Genomic DNA, 16,297 nt, shown 5'->3' on the forward strand with positions numbered 1-16,297 from the left:
CTTGTATCTTACAATCTATTGAAATTTTACTAAGGGACATGTGAAGTTGACACATTATAAACAAGGTAACAGTACATGCCAAAACTTGAGTGTTCTTGAGAAAGGTTGCTGGAGTAGACAGGAATGTGGAGTTAATGTTTAGATTAACCATGACTTTATTAAAATGGCAGAACAGGCTCAGGAGAGCAAGTGGCCTACACCTGCTCCCAATTCGTATGACAAGCTGGTCAATAGGAGAGATCATCTAAACTTTAATTGGCGAACAGAAGGGAGGTTGGGAAGACAACAGCAAAGTTTGGCCTTTAAAGGAATGGTTGCTCAGTTCTAAATCACTTCATTTGGCAAGGGATGATCTGATCAAGCAGCAGATGATCAGCTAATTCACTGTGAATGCACAGGATTAACCTCATTACAACTTCCCAAACATTCCTCTCTCAGTAATGTTAACCATCAAATTGAGAGATTACAAAACTCAAGTAAAAGGAAGATCATAAACATAATAAAGAAATTTTAATTTGCTGTTATTTATTAAGCCCATGGTGGACTTCTATACACCCAGCAATAGTTCATTTCCCACCCAATGTAGACATAAGATACATCCTGCTACATCCAAAGTCCCTCACCGATCCTGATACAGGGTCTCAACCCAAAGTGTCAACCATTCCTTTGCCTCCACAGATACTGTTTGACCAGCTGAATTCTTCCAGCAGTTTGTTTTTGATCCATCTTCCAGCATCTGTAGTCTCTTATGTCTGTTCTTCACCACCAAGGATTAGAACTTCAGCAGGGATGCCATCCTTTATTCTCAACTACATTCCTTAGCAGCCTTTATGTATCAGCATGGCTATAACTGCTGACTAAGAAGTCAAAAAGGTCATCTGCCACCACTTAAAGTCAAACATAACTGCACATAAATTTGCTTAATTTCACCACATTTGATAATGGATCCATTGGAAGCCCCTGATAATTTCTTCTCCAATGGGGATGAAACTATTGCATGCAAGTTTCTAGGATTTATATGAATAATTCTTCAGTGTAGATCTGTACTGAAAAGGTTAAGTGCAGCCACAATTATATCTGTATAACTGAGAAATTGGGAGTTTGGGTAGTGATTATCTTCACATTGATGAGTTTTGTGGCTGAAATCTACACCACACCTACCAAAGTAGTCTGTCTCTGTGCATCAGGAAATTTTCAAACCCAAGTATCCAGAAAGGTTGTGTGGCTGGAATGTCCTTCCTAATGGATATACCTTATCCTGGATATTAATGGAAGAGGAATAACAGAAACAAGAAACTTGGGACAGATTTAATAGGAACCAAAGGAGCAACACTTCTTTAAAAAACATAGGGTGGTCTGTATATGGAACAAGCTGCCAGAGGAAGTGGTTGAGGCAGGTACAATAACAACATTTAAAAGACACTTGGACAGGTACATGGATAGCAAAGGTTTAGAAGGATATGGGCTAAATGCAGGCAATGGGACTAGCTTGGTTGGGCATCTTTGTCATTATGGACCAGTTGGGCCAAAGAGCCTGTTTCCATGCTGTATGACTATGAGAAGGCAGTAGCTCACCCACAGTGGTCCCTGTAGTGCATTTGCCCTTCAGGTCAATTGGAGCCACTGAAAATTTTGGCTATATTCCTGTTACTATGATCAGTGAGCAAGTCATGAAATTTAGGTAGAACTTCTACATAAATGGAAAGCAGATTACTGGAACTGAAAACGATTTGTTTTCTCCATTCCATGTTATGCAGACATTTGGATAAAACCTCTAAGCCACAAGGAAATCATTGCATTATATCTGTAACAAAGTCCATCAGCAACAAAGGATGCACCATGCATAAAACATGGGAATCTATTTGATTTCCATTTTAAAGTTTGTGCTTTTATTATATGATTTCTTATGTATTCATTCTGCTTTGCTTCCAACATTCTCATTTGATAGACTTGCTCTGACCCTCAGATATTTAATTTGTTTTTGAAGAATGCTGTAGTCAGGAATGTGTGTTTTCAGACCAGAAAAATGCCAATCACCTACCATGTCTTTTCAATGGCATTATCTGTGAAATGTAGTCTGATCTTAAGATATTAACTTTTATATAAATTACAATTTATGCTGTTAAAAACCATTCCTTGCATTCTTTAAAAAGAGCTTGTTAAAGATTGAAGCGGAATATCAGGTTTCTTCCATCTGGATATTACTGTCCCTCCCTTTAATAGTTTGTAGTGCTCTTTATATTTGTCACAACTGTTCACTTCCCATTCACAGTACATCTATTGAGCTGTGGAAAATTACTTTTCTGCCATCTTATCACACAAGCACTACATGTCCTGTCAATTCTTTGTTATCATAATGAGGATATGAATAAAGTGATGTTCCTATTAAAATGAGACATATCCTATCAATGGAATTTTTCCTTTGACTGCAAATGGAACAAAGACTAAAAGATTCAAGTTCATCCATTGGTGATTGTAGCCCAGCTTGTTGTACTTCAATCTTCTATCAGTTATACTTAAGCTGATTACATAGATATCTCTTGCACCCAGTATCATTTGATGTGGCAGCCAGTGTATTAATCACGTTTTAAGTGGTGGGCTACACTTTCAGTTCACTTGCAAGTAGCAGCAGGATTGTGGCTGAACTGATGCATTCCTTACCCACCCACCCACCCCCAAAGTAGAGACAATATTAACAGGAGGCATGGACACCTGTGTTGCCCTGTCCTGACACCATTCCCCTGCCTGCACACCTATACACTGTTGCCCCTCAGACATTTTCCTCAACTGCCATGATGCAGAGTTTATAAAAGATGTGAAAAGACCACACATTGCTCTGTGATTCCCAATTATTAAAATCAAATAGCAATATAGATAGATGAGTAACAACTTGCATTCCTATAACATTACTTTATATAGAAAGACATTCAAAATGGCTTACATTGGAGGAATGGGGCATAGTGGGCACTGAGGGTACAAAAGCAACGGAAAGCAGGCAAAAGCACACTTGACATAGAAAGTTTGTGATTGTTTGGTGATGAATGGAAAATTTTTGGTGGAAAAATAGTGGAAACTGAACAAAATGACAGGAGAATTTGCAGAATGAGTGGCCATCTAGTACAAGAAAGTAGCCCAGTGTTATGGATAGTTCAGGATATCGCTTCATCCAATTTCACTTCCACTAAGCTAGCACTGGGAAATCTCATTGAAGGATTCACCCATATCCAATCCAACCACGTGGAATTTTGTTACCATTTTACAGGTACCTTTGTCTTTATATTTCACTAACAATCTTTCTTTCCATTTTGAAACTTAAACTGGCGAGCATAGAATTTTTGATCTGGTGCTGACCGAGAACTAAGAACCCATCAGGGAGGTGGTACAGAAGCCTGAAGACCCAAACTCAACGATTCAGGAACAGCTTCTTCCCGTCCAACATCAGATTTCTGAATGATCCATGAACACTTCCTCATTATTCCTTTTTTGCACTATTTGTTTTTGTAATTTGTAGATTGTCTTTGCACTGTACTGCTGCTGCAAAACAACATGTCATGTCAGTGATAATAAATCTGATCAAGTTTTATAACAAAATAATTACATTTAAGGATAAATGTTAAAGCCATGCTATTACAAACCATTTCCTCAGTCTAAAGGAAGCTCAACAATACTTATGCAAAAAATAGTCTTGAAAAAAACCCGAGAAATTATAGATCATTCTAGGATAATGGAAAATCAAAGATGTGTTCATAGTTAAAGCTTTCTTTCAAACAGAAGTTTTAAATATGCTACAAGAAGAAATTTGAGCATCTTAAAGTTATACTATTAACAAAATGGAAGAAAAGTTGATGAGTAATAATGTTGAAAATGTAGCATTTGAATAGAGTCACATTTCAGAGCAACACTGTTGAAAATCTTCACCCTGTTTATCAGTAGGAGTATTGTAAGATTACCCATTTTAGACACTGCTGTGCAGGTTAAGGTAACTGCCAAAATAAAATATATTAGCATCATGGAACATGCCCCATGATACATGTCAACCACGACCAACACTTATGTACAAAGTTAGAGAGTGGATCAAATGTAGCTCAGGCTTCTGTAAACTCTCCACTCATGACATGAGATAGCCACTTTCAAATCACACCACAAAAATCTGAAGACAAAGGATAGCTGTAATATAGTAGCATAATGCAAATCACTCAGCTTAGCTTTAAGTGAATCCTTCAAATAATTTGCTAATTATAAAGATATGAAAGATAAGAATAAATTCACTTGAGCAATACAAGGTGATCTTCTGGTTATGTACATTGCTGAGACAGACCAATGGAACATTTATATGCAAGCTGATTATGCTTGATGCTGATACTTAACATAAAAGAGGACGGCATTCTCCAGTATTGCAGTCTGTTATAGACAAAAAGTCAAACAGCAAATCAAAATAAGAGATCCAACACAAGCTGTCCTTGTGATACCTATCAAAATTTGTCAAGCATAGCTGAAGGTTTCTGAGAAGTGTCAAGTAGAAAGGAGAGTTATAACTCCATCTTTACGCTCATTGCTTACATTGAAAAAAGTGCTGAGAGTAGAATATGAAAAGCAAAGTAATGAAAAGGTGCAGGATTTCTACAGAGATAACAGGTCTAGCTTGGAGTGTCTTGAAACGTGGAAGGATTTCACCAGGACTGCCAGTTCTCCACAAAACTGGATATGAAAGGACAAGTAATTCTTGGTCAGCAAGTTGCACATAGTGTGAACATATACAGCTTAAATTTACCCTTATCTCAAATTTGCCCCTGTGCATTTCTCCTTTAAGTACTAAAGAAGAGGAAAGAAGCTAGGAAATGAAGGAACAGCATCAGTGATAATGAAGGCATATAGCATTCAATTATTTTACACTCAGCCACCAACTCAGATACCAGCATTGCATAATCTAGAGGATAGCTCAAGCTTGGAAAATGCCCAAACATACTCATGTTAAAGCAGTACTGAAAATTACTGTAATGTTGTTTAAGTTCTATGAAAACATCATAATCTTGTTCTACATGAACAAAGTGAGCTACAGGTACATGGGTGTATCTGGCTCTTACTTTAAAACTTGGGTTTTGCCCTTTAATCTTTACTCAAAATGCTGTTACCCTAATGAAATCTTATTGTTTTGGGATGCCAAATTTACTCAAGCAATTGAATAATTAGTTCCACCTCAAACTTTTTAAATCAAGGTGCTTCATACCATAAAATTCTGCTACATACTGAAAAAGGAATCTCCAGGAATCAGGAGGAAATGTGGAAAGTTTGTAAAATGGTCAATTTAAGCACCTTCCTTACTGGAAAAGGATTAAGGGAAATCAAGCCAAGCCAGTGTCAGTAGTTTGAAGGTTACATTAGTAAAATAATTAGAGAAGTGCACAGACTGCAAGGCAGATTTAATTGCAGCAAAGATAGTCATGTAGGAGAGTTAGAATATAGAATCATGCACAGAAAAAGCAAGATAACAGGATGTGATAAGGACAGAATACAAGGTTATCAAATATCCTGTACATATATGGACAGGAGAATTATCGTCATCCATAAGGAAACTGCTGTCAGTCCATTCCAGCATAAATCAATAACTAATATTCAATCCAGAGAAAAAAATGACTTTAGATGATTTATTATGAAACTATTATAACACAAATAAGTAATAGAAGTTTGTTGGGTCAGAAAAGCATTTTTGAGCTCTCACTTGCAGTGCTTCCCAATGTACACTAAGCTACGCCTGAACTTGCTCATTCAAAATCCTCACCACAGCTGTACAAGTTTTCTTCAGTGTGCCATCTCGGCCAGAGCTGTATGAGGATGACTGGGTCCCATGTAAAGGCAGGCAACCAAAGTTCCTCCAACACAAACTTTAACCAATATTGTTAAAAAGATTTAAGAAACCAATTTGGATGGCTGTCAATTATTTTTTTTCCAACATTGGATGCTTTTCTTCTTACAAACATAAGCATAGTTTAAAAAGAAAGAATTTCAAGCTTCTAACACACTGTCTTTCTCTTTTGGTCAATTTGCTAAGTAGATCCTACAAGCTTGTTCATTGAAGTTGTGTGTGATACCAAGAAAGAAGCCATTAGCAGGGGGTTAATACCACAGGTATAGTATTAACAAACTTAAAAAACACAAGTCACAAAATGTAAAGGGAAATATCATAAGTGTTTAAAACTCACAGGCTCTGATTCTGAATGTCATGGTTTGATGGAACTTATCCCTATTCAATTAGTCTGCAGTTCTTTTTTTAAAAAAAAGAACTATTTTATCGTACGTTGTTCTCAATACCACTTAGCATATCAGTAACCATGAGTTTACTGACAAAATGGAACGTAACTAGCTCAAGGTTTGTGAAAGATTCAAGACTGAAAAGAACAATAGTGTTTCAACCTAGAGAAGAAATTCATGGTCATTTGGTAGAGCCAGTCACCCTATATAGAAGCAACTGGTTCCTGTTAGACTTCTGAAATTGATGGCATTGAAGTCAATGCACCCAGATTTGGAAACCATAGCGTGCACAGCTGCTACTATGTGGGGTAACGTTACCAACCAGGGATGATTTAGTATCTGCTAGACTTGGTTGACTAAGTGACCTCCTTCTGTGACATGAATTTCCATAATTCTATTTCTTTGTAAAAGGCAATGATCTAGGAATTCACTTGTGCAGAAATAACATACTAAAATCCACAGCAAGTTTCCTCAATACTGTTAGTGCAAGAATTTTGTGCACACACCATGTGCAGGGAACTGAGTACCCCAAGAGATATGGGCCACCTTTTCCTATTTGATGCCTGCCAAGTATAAATAGCAGGGCTCCCACAAATCAGCTGAAGCTACCCCATGCTAATTGAATTTAGATCTATACTTGCTAAAGGAGGTGAGCACCAACATCCACCAATGGTTGGACTCTATGCACAGCTTGCTGAGTACAAGGACAGCAGTGCAGAGGGCAGATGCGGTTTATATTGATGCAGACCTCGACATCCTAATCAGAGTGGCTACCTGGATAGAGGTGCTCCATGCTAGAGGACACAGGAAACCAAAAAGGCCAACATCAAGTGGCTGTGGAAGGAGATGGTCAGCAAGATAAATACTCAGCTTGCTGCCCCAACAACTTGTTCTTCACCTGCTCAGGCTCAGTGGATGCAGCATCAAATCCCATTAAAAATCAACATATTGCAGACATTTACTGCCAACTCAATGTTTGTGCATTTCTCACATGTAACGTGCCCACATTTCCAGTATTTGATGGTTGGTATAGCATACACTTACTGCAACACCCCCTAGCACTCCTGCAGGACAGAGGAGGTAGCAGACAAACAGACTGTACCTGCTCCAGGAGCCCTACGAATAGCATGGTGTCTCAAATATGGGAAGAACAAATGAAGATTGAGCATTATCTTGCGAGTTTCCACCTGGAACAATGCTGTGATTGAGAAGTTCAGGCTGATAGTGAACCCCATCCACAAAATGGCTCAGGGCATTTGAGTGTCTGCAGCACTGCCGACAGAAAGTGATAACTGCCCTTTAGGCTCCAGGTATCTTTTCCCTCAACCGGACATAGGAAGCTGCCTCCTGACCAGGGTGAGATTGCCTTTAGCTCTTGATTGTGCTGAAGTCCAGTGGGACCTGTACTGAGGCTCTTATATTTCAATTTGCAGCGGACAACTTGAACCTCAGAATTTGGCTAAAGCTGCTCAAGACTTCCAGCTACCTTTCAGCCCATTTCAGCACAATGAGCTCAACAAACCTGCAAGCACCTGATTCCTTCAAGAGAGCAGAAGCGAAGACTTTTGCCCCTGTTGTTTAGGATCTGTGCAACTTCACTTTCACAGGGAAGTTATCAATTATACTTTGGACAAAGTTTGGTGTCACTCTGTATGCTGTAATTGCTTTGTATGTGTATGTGCACAAATTTGTGTAAATGTCACATCTTGCACAATGTAAGGTACAAGATCCTGATCTTGTTTTACAAATGATTTTGAACTGCAATACAACCATTAAAAAGTAAGCACTATTCATTTGAATTTCTAGACCATTAAGCATCTTTGGTTTCATAAAAAGGAGCTGCAAACTATTTTTGGAACTGGAATTTGAACTGTAATACATACACTTCTTTCAGGAAAACCAAATTTCTAAAATCTCCAGTAGGAAGCTGATTTTGCTTCTCAATGTTGGCTGTGCAGTATTGATCTACAAATCCATTGGATAATCTCACTCAGACCATGTAAAATTATCCAAAGCACCAGAGTTTGAAAGTGATTATTCTATTAACCAGAGAATGCCTTAAGTTATTTTTAAAAGCAGTTCAAATTATTTATGACTTGAATCTTTTCATGCTTAAAATGACAGTGGATTACAAAAGTTCCCATGAGAGTAAGTAAAATTGTATTAATAGAGGAAAACATTACATCTCACCAATGATCCATTAATGAACACTCTCTCAACTGAAACTGAGTGCTATTTAATATACTTGGATGGACTGCTTAAATAAATGGAGCCAGCATGTCCTCTTTAGAATAATTCAATAACATTATGTTTCTTTTCAATACTCTTCTTTTCATAATTGAGCAGTCAAGTCTGCATTGATTCTCCACAATACATAAGAGTGAATATTTCACAAAGTGGAAAAGGATTAATACTTCTTCTAATTGCATCTTTTCAAACCATTCAAGACATTGAGAAATGCCGATAGCTTAAATTCCTGCTAACAAGGTGTCTAGGCTGTGAATAGAGAAACAACTCTAAATTTCTCCTAATGAGAAAAGTACTGTAGGACTTAAATGGCATTTTGCAAGTTATGCTGCTTACATGGCCACCTAGGTTTTGCTGTGCTAAACATTTAGAAATCAATGCAGAAAGAAAATTAAATATTGGATATAGCCCAAGTGGAAAGATAGTCTATAAACAAGCTTATTTCATGGGAGGTGAAAGGCAAGGGAAGATGTAATTTACTTTCCAATTCTTCACAAATTGCCAGCTTTTTCTTTTCATTAATGAAATATCTATTATAGTTGACCTAATGTAACTATAATAGTTACATTAGGTCAACTGGTAAAACATGCAATACTACTGCTGCAATTGGTTTTGTTTTAAATATATACACACACAAAAATTTAAACAGAATGGTGGGTGCCTGGAATGCACAGCCAGGGGTGGGAGTGGAAGCAAGTACAATAGAGGATTCAAGAGGCTCTTAGATAGGCACATGAATGTGCAGGAAATAGAGGGATATGTTCATTGTGTAGGCAGAAGGAATTAGTGTTGTTGGGCATTTGATTAACAATTTAATTAGTTCAGCACAACAGCATGGGCTGAAGGGCCTGTTCCTGTCCTGTACTGTTCTATCTTCTAAATAAATGAATGCAGAGAACATGATGAATCAATGTAGGTAGACAAATTATTTTCACTCAGCCATTAGTGTTTGATGACTTGAGGAAAACATGATTATGAAATAAACATTTTCAAAGGCACCTTATCTTCTGCATTTACGTTTTAAGAAAAAACATTCAGTTGTAGATTCCTTTGTCAGAAAAAAAATCTATTAATACAGGTGAAAACATGGACTAGAAATTCATTCATGCAATTCCACATAACAAGTGCCATGCTGTTGAAAATTGACTCACCTCAGTTTGGAGCTACTTTGCACATGTCTGTGTGCCTCAGTGCCCATTGGGGAGCAAATCTTCTCATTTTATGACAGGAATTTTGTTCTACGCAGCCGCCCCCACCCTAGTGTAAAAACTGCCCCAGATGACACCACAATAGTGCAACATCCAAAATTAATCTCTCATGGGATTTTCAACCTTAATTGTTCTGAAAACTTAGTTTTTATTTACTCAAAACAATTAGTTTTTGTTAACATTTTGCTGAAAGCATGCTATTTAAAGAGCCAACTCTCAAACTGTAGTGATATCCAATTTCCTAAAACCTCTAATACAAACTCACACTGTGTCTTTTTACTTGTAATGATACGTCCTGGTTATATGTTCTTAGCCTTGGGATTATTCCAAGCCATTGCTGATCTCTGCCACAGCTCACGTAGGGAGATCAGCCACACTCTTAAGGAAAGGAGGCTTAATCTACTTTTCCTTCAGCCCACAGGAGCACACTGAACTGTGCCCAGACACTTGCTTGTATTGCAGACTTCCAAATTACAACCATTCGGCCATTGTATTCATGCCTTAGATATCCCTGGCAATCACTTGACATCTGGCTGTAGCCCTGGAGAGTTTCCATTGCCCCCCTTCATACAGAACATGTCCTGCTGCACTACTCTTCACCATCCTGTCGCTACCCGACCCACTGGAGTACACTTTGGATCCTCTCCCATCATTGCAACACTCATTTACTCAGTAGGAACACTTCCCTTTAGTTGGATGGATATTATTTTTATTGTGGAATGTCCCTTTAAGAGATAGCTGCAAAGATCACACCCGATCAGTCGTATGTTGAGAACTTCCATCACAAAAGGGAACATTGCACAGAAATCAATGTCAATGTCAGTAGAGCACTGCAGAAGTAAATCACAACAACCCTGTTCTGTGAACTTGGCAAATAAAACTCTTGTTCCTTGAGTTTTCCCACAAACATCTTTGGAGTCTGCACTGCTGTTTAAATGACAAAAGGATGTAGTGCAACTTTCACAGCAGCTTATCTTCAAAGTATTTTGTTCCTGTTCCTGAAAATATCAGCCTGGATTCTGCAGTTAACAAATTTAGCTCAATTCAATTCTGCAAGCAGTCATCTCACTAACCGTAACCACTGAAGGCTAGGAAACTTGAAGGTGGGGTAGGGGGTTGGTTGGAAGTAGAATGATGAAAAGCAGTATAGATAAATCACTTGGAGCTCATAAATAATTGGTGGCACTAAAATTTTTTACCTGTTCAAATTTGATATTGGCTTCGCCTTCGATAATGGATCAGAACTGAATGCCAAGTCTTGCTGTCCAATGGGATAGGCATCAGGATTCATTGGCTGCCTTCTGGGTAGTTCATCCCTGACCCGATATTCACTGTGGGCAGCAGATGAAACGAGGTTCAACCATGGCTGGAAATGGCCTAAAATGTGGCTGCAAACAAACAGATAGCACACTCTGCTCAAACGTTCTGTTCAAATCTTCCATATATTCAGATGCAAAAGTCTGAGGATTTCTGAGGAATACACAGTGCAACAATTTACTGGCTGGTCATCTGTCCTTTGATAACCCTCCTCTTCCACTCAAATTTTAACCATATTACCTCAATAGTAAAAGCCATGCCCACCATTTTAAAGGCAGAGCACAGGAAAGGTGCCAAATAAACAGCACACCTTTGTAAATTTATTAAGTAAAGGGGAACCTTTTCTGAAAAATTTTAGGATGTCTAGATTTACTACAATAAGCTTGGAAAGAAGTCGACATCTCCTATAAACTTTTCAAATCAGAGGGCTGTTTATGTGCAGACATCACACACTCAGCATTTTTCATGAACACAGACAATAGGATTTCAATCAAATGATCAGACAGTGCAAAGTGGGCATGGCATTGCGAAGCAAGTGGGAGATATTGAAGAGACCAGGGAAAAAAAATCGATCCATGGAGGGGTGATCAAATTACCATCCTTCCTGTTCTTTAAAACCAATATTGGTTGCATGGATCATCATCCTCCAGACATTGGTCAAAAGCTATAAGTCAAAAAACTGCAATGCTGGAAATTGAAATAAAAACAGAAAATGCTGGAAATACTCAGCAGGGAAGGCAGTTTCTATGGAAAGAGAAATAGTTAACATTCCAGGTTGAAGACTTTTCATCCGAACTGGGAAAGTGAGAAATTAAGCTTTAACTTGCAGAGGAGGTGGGGGGGGGAAGATAATCAAAAGGACAAAGAGAAATTTCTGGTGGACAGAAGTCAGGGTTGCTCAGCTTATCCAGATGTTTACTAAACCATCTAGCTAAACAATGAGGGCAGTTGGAGAGAGAGAGAAAGAATAAACAATGGGACATGATAAGGCTGTGAAATACAGCTTCTTGCAGCACTTTCCAATGCAGCTGCAGGAAATACATCATCCAATCTTTTACCTCATCCTTTCTTAACATCCATAGATCCAAACAGTCCTTCCAGGTGAAGCAATGATACACATGTACTTCTTCCAATTTACACCAGACTGAGCTTATACCAACCCAGCCATTATAGAACAGCCAACAGATCCAACCAAGCAATTGTGCCTTCCAGTCTTAGAATTTAAGGACTATTTTCACTCCCATTGCTTAAGGATAGAGCAAAGTGGGTGCGATTGGATCTACTTCCCTTTGTTTTTCTTGACCTGCTGGTCTTCAGTAGAAGCCTCAGTGATAAAAGCAGATGGTAGCCGATGTAATTTTAACTGGATCCTACTAGTTAATAAACTCATGAATCAAGTACAAGCACATTAGGCTGACCAGTCCTCCAAGCCCATCACAAAAATCTGCGCCCCGGCTGCTCTTGGCTCCCCCACTTTGCCTGCAATCACCACCCCCCACCCCCCAAATGGGGGTAACTTCCTGTCAGCACCCTGTTCACTACGGATGGCCTAGGGCTGCCTGATCAATCAGCTCTCCCAACAGTCAGTCAATACCAGTCTTCCTCTGATTAGCTCACAGGACTCGCACGAAACTGGAACTTAAAAATCTGCGCAGAGGAAACAGACAGTTCTCTCACCCTTGATTTATGAGTTAAGCTTGACTATTTGACACAAGGCATTAAAATTTTGTTTCAAGTTAATTAATTTTAAACAATCAAGTCGAACACCCTTCCCCCCCCCCCCAATATACATCAAGTACACTCAACCAAGTACACCAATACCTGCACACTGTCCTTCACAGGAAGTGCAGTGCATTTGTCACTTTTCTATCACTGCCTTGCTCATATTTCAGATTGTTCATTTCTAAGTGTGCTTTCCTCTTCAGGCATTTGGTTTCCAGTTTCTCCACCACCACCCCTCCCTGCTCACCCCCCCCCCCCCCCAATTTTTATCGTTCACAGCCAAACCTTCCCCCAGTTCTGCTTCAACTTTCACTTCCCGATGCTCCATGTAGGCAGACATTTCGGGAGAGTAGAGTAGCCGTCTAGTCCCAGCAAATCTTAAAAAGGTACTAATGGGCATCTGTCAATCATTCTAATTGGTATGAGAAGGAGTTACCCCTTCAACTCCCTGCACATTCAAATATTTTGTTCCTGCAGAAGATCATCTAAATTTTCCAACAATATTTTCCAATTGTTGAGAGTACAGTATGTTGAAAGCAACCCACGAACATGGGAGGGACAAATACAAGGAAGGAGACAAAGGCAAGGAGTAATGAATCCATTCTTCTATTAACAGTGGCTAGTAGAGCCTGCAATGATTTATAGTCAGTGTTTATCTTTATTGAAAACATATTGAAGCAATTCAAGCACCAAATCCAAGTTTGCAGAAAACACTCAAGATAAGTGGAATACCCCAAGAAAGTAGATGCAGGATGGTGCCACTTGAGGAACCTGCATGTGTTAATTGCAAGACAGGCAGCAGGTCAATTTGGTATTGGTTTATTATTTAAGGACTATTTTTATTCCCACCGAACTTCTTGCTGCCTGCTCACTTACATGATAGCAGTGGCTGCAGACAGCCAACAGCCAGTGTTCATTAACCTGGTGCAGTCAATTGTGAATGCTGCTGGTGTAGTTTGAAGCTAGGTCACAATTCTTAAAGGGGAGGCGCTTTAAGGCAGAAGCAGATGTTAGCAGTGGTGCAGCAGGCAAATCAAATCTTGCATTTGGAAGGGGAAATAGCACAGAGAGGGAGAGCAGGACTCAGATTTTGCCATCACAGCACTGGAAGCGTTTGAGGAAACAAGACTGGTGAGATGTTCTGTACCTGCAGGCATTAGGAGGTCTTCCAGACACAGGGACAGAAAAGACGGGAAGGAGATAACCCTGTGGGTCGGTGGTCACAGTCCATCTTCAAGAACCCAGATGCAATGCATCAAATAACATGTGGTCAACATTAGAAAATGCACCAAATTACTGCTCAGCTATTAAATTAAAACCCAACCTTGACTGAAGCTAGGGTAGTTATAATTTCTTCTGTATATGACTGAGAGGCATTTCTAGAAAAGTGTCACAAAGATTAGCTATGCTGTGCACACTGCTATTGATCAGGCAGAGGGTGCACGCAGCAATACTAAGCAAACTGTGAGCTGGGCTGGCACAAGGAAGCTTAACCTGACACCCAAAAAGTGTTTATTGGAGCATATACCTGACCCAACACAACCCTGACACAGTGATGCTCAGAACAATGCAGCTGCCAGACCAGCCCCCTCAGGTGATAAATGAACAGATTAAAATTGGCAATCTCATCGGCAACCTACTTTTGCAGATGCATCTCTTAATATTGTTTCTATTCCCTTCCAACCCCTCCCCTCAGGATGAAGTACAACTTGCTTCATCACCCATCATCTGCCGTCTCCCGAGAGGGGCGACTGTGTGTACAGCTCCTGAAGGAATTATCAAATACTGCTGTCTACAACTACTACAGCTGAAGTCTGCAGCCACAGAGAGTGCAGTAAGTAACATTGTTGAGTTATTTAAAACTAGCGATCTTCAGAAGCGACAGAGTCGGGACTCCAGACCACCCTGGGAGTGTGTGCAACAGCTGGAAGCTTGGGGAGTGTCTCCATTGTCTCAGGAAACGTGGCTGCAGGGGAGGGCTGCAGGTAAAACTGAAAGGCAGGGCCCCAAGTTGCCCCCTCCCGACCATCCTCCTGGCTAATGTACAGTCCCTGGAAAATAAAATTGAAGATCTCAGAGCAAGGCTGCAGTACCAGAGGGACATCAGGGACTGTTGTGTACTCTGCTTCACAGAGACCTGGCTCACCCCCAGCACTCTGGACACAGCGCTCCAGCCCGAGGGCTTCACCACCCACCGCACAGGCCGGACAGTGGCATCAGGTAAAGGCAGAGGCGGCAGCGTTTGCTTCATGATTAACTCATTGTGGTGCACAGACATGGCAGTTCTGTCACAGTCCTGCTCCCCTAACCCAAAACATCTGGAGGTCAATCCATTCTATCTACTGAGGGAGTTCTCTGCCATCATCCTGGTAGCGGTGTACATTGCACCCCTGGGAAACATCAAGCTGGCACTGGAGGAGCTGAGCACAGTGATCAACAGTCACAAGGTAGCGCACCCTGATGCCTTCCTGATCATCGCAAAGGACTTCAACTAGGCCAGATTGAAGTCTCTGACAAACTACCACCAACATGTCACCTGCGGAACCAACACACTCGATCACTGTTACACCACCATCAAGAACGCTTACCATGCCATCCGGCGCCCGCACTTTGGCAAGTCCAATCACCTGGTTGTATTTCTACTCCCAGCATATGGGCAGAGACTGAAGACCGCAGCACCAGTGATGAGGACCGTGAAGATATGGTCAAGGGAAGCAGAGGAGCATTTACTGGACTGCTTTGAATCCATTGACTGGACCATATTCAGTGATTCATCTTCAGATCTGAATGAATATGCCTCAGCTGTCACCAACTTCATCAAGGCCTGCGTGGACAAGTGTGTGCCTTCAAGAACATACAGAGTCTTCCTAAACCAGAAGCACTGGATGAACCAGGAAACTCAGTCTGCTGAGGCTAGATCGTGGTGATCCAGAACCCTACAAGAAGACTAGGTACGACCTATGGAAGGCTATCATGAAAATGAAAAGGCAGTTCCGGGTGAAGTTGGAGACACAATCGGATGCACAACAGCTCTGGCAGGGTTTGCATGCCATTACTTCCTAGAAGGCAAAACTTAACAGCATAAATGACAGTGATTCTTCACTCCCTAATGAGCTCAACGTCTTTTATGCAGGCTTTGAAAAGGGAGAATACTACACCTGTGTGAATCCCCACAGCATCTGTCTCAGAGACCGATGTCAGAACATCCTTCAAGAGGGTGAACCCTTGCTAGACGTCAGGCCCTGACTGTGTACCTGGCAGGATACTGACAAACTGTGTTGAACTAGCTGGAGTATTCATGGCCATCTTCAACCTCTCACTGCTGCAGTTGGAGGATCCCAATGACATCAAAAGGGCATCACACCAGTGCCCAACAAGAGCAGGGTGAGCTGCCTCAATAATTACCACCAAGTAGCACTCACAGCTACTGTGATGAAGTGCTTTGAGAGGTTGGTCATGGCTAGAATTAACTCCTGCCTGAGCAAGGACGTGGACCCATTGCAATTTGCCTACTGCCACAACAGGTCTACAGCGGACACAGTCTCACTGGCTCT

General features: G+C 40.5%; 1 long non-coding RNA gene across 1 annotated transcript in view; it reads left to right on the plus strand.

The window, feature by feature from the left end:
- The window catches only part of LOC127581408 (uncharacterized), a 54,271-nt gene extending 46,165 nt beyond the window's left edge, over window positions 1-8,106 (plus strand). The window contains exons 4-5 of the long non-coding RNA XR_007957951.1: window positions 6,053-6,126; window positions 7,683-8,106. This is a non-coding gene — a long non-coding RNA (uncharacterized LOC127581408). The remainder of the gene's footprint in view (window positions 1-6,052; window positions 6,127-7,682) is intronic.
- The last annotated feature ends 8,191 nt before the right edge of the window (window positions 8,107-16,297 follow it).

This window comes from Pristis pectinata, chromosome 21 (genome assembly GCF_009764475.1).
Source record: "Pristis pectinata isolate sPriPec2 chromosome 21, sPriPec2.1.pri, whole genome shotgun sequence".
Classification (NCBI taxonomy): domain Eukaryota; kingdom Metazoa; phylum Chordata; class Chondrichthyes; order Rhinopristiformes; family Pristidae; genus Pristis; species Pristis pectinata.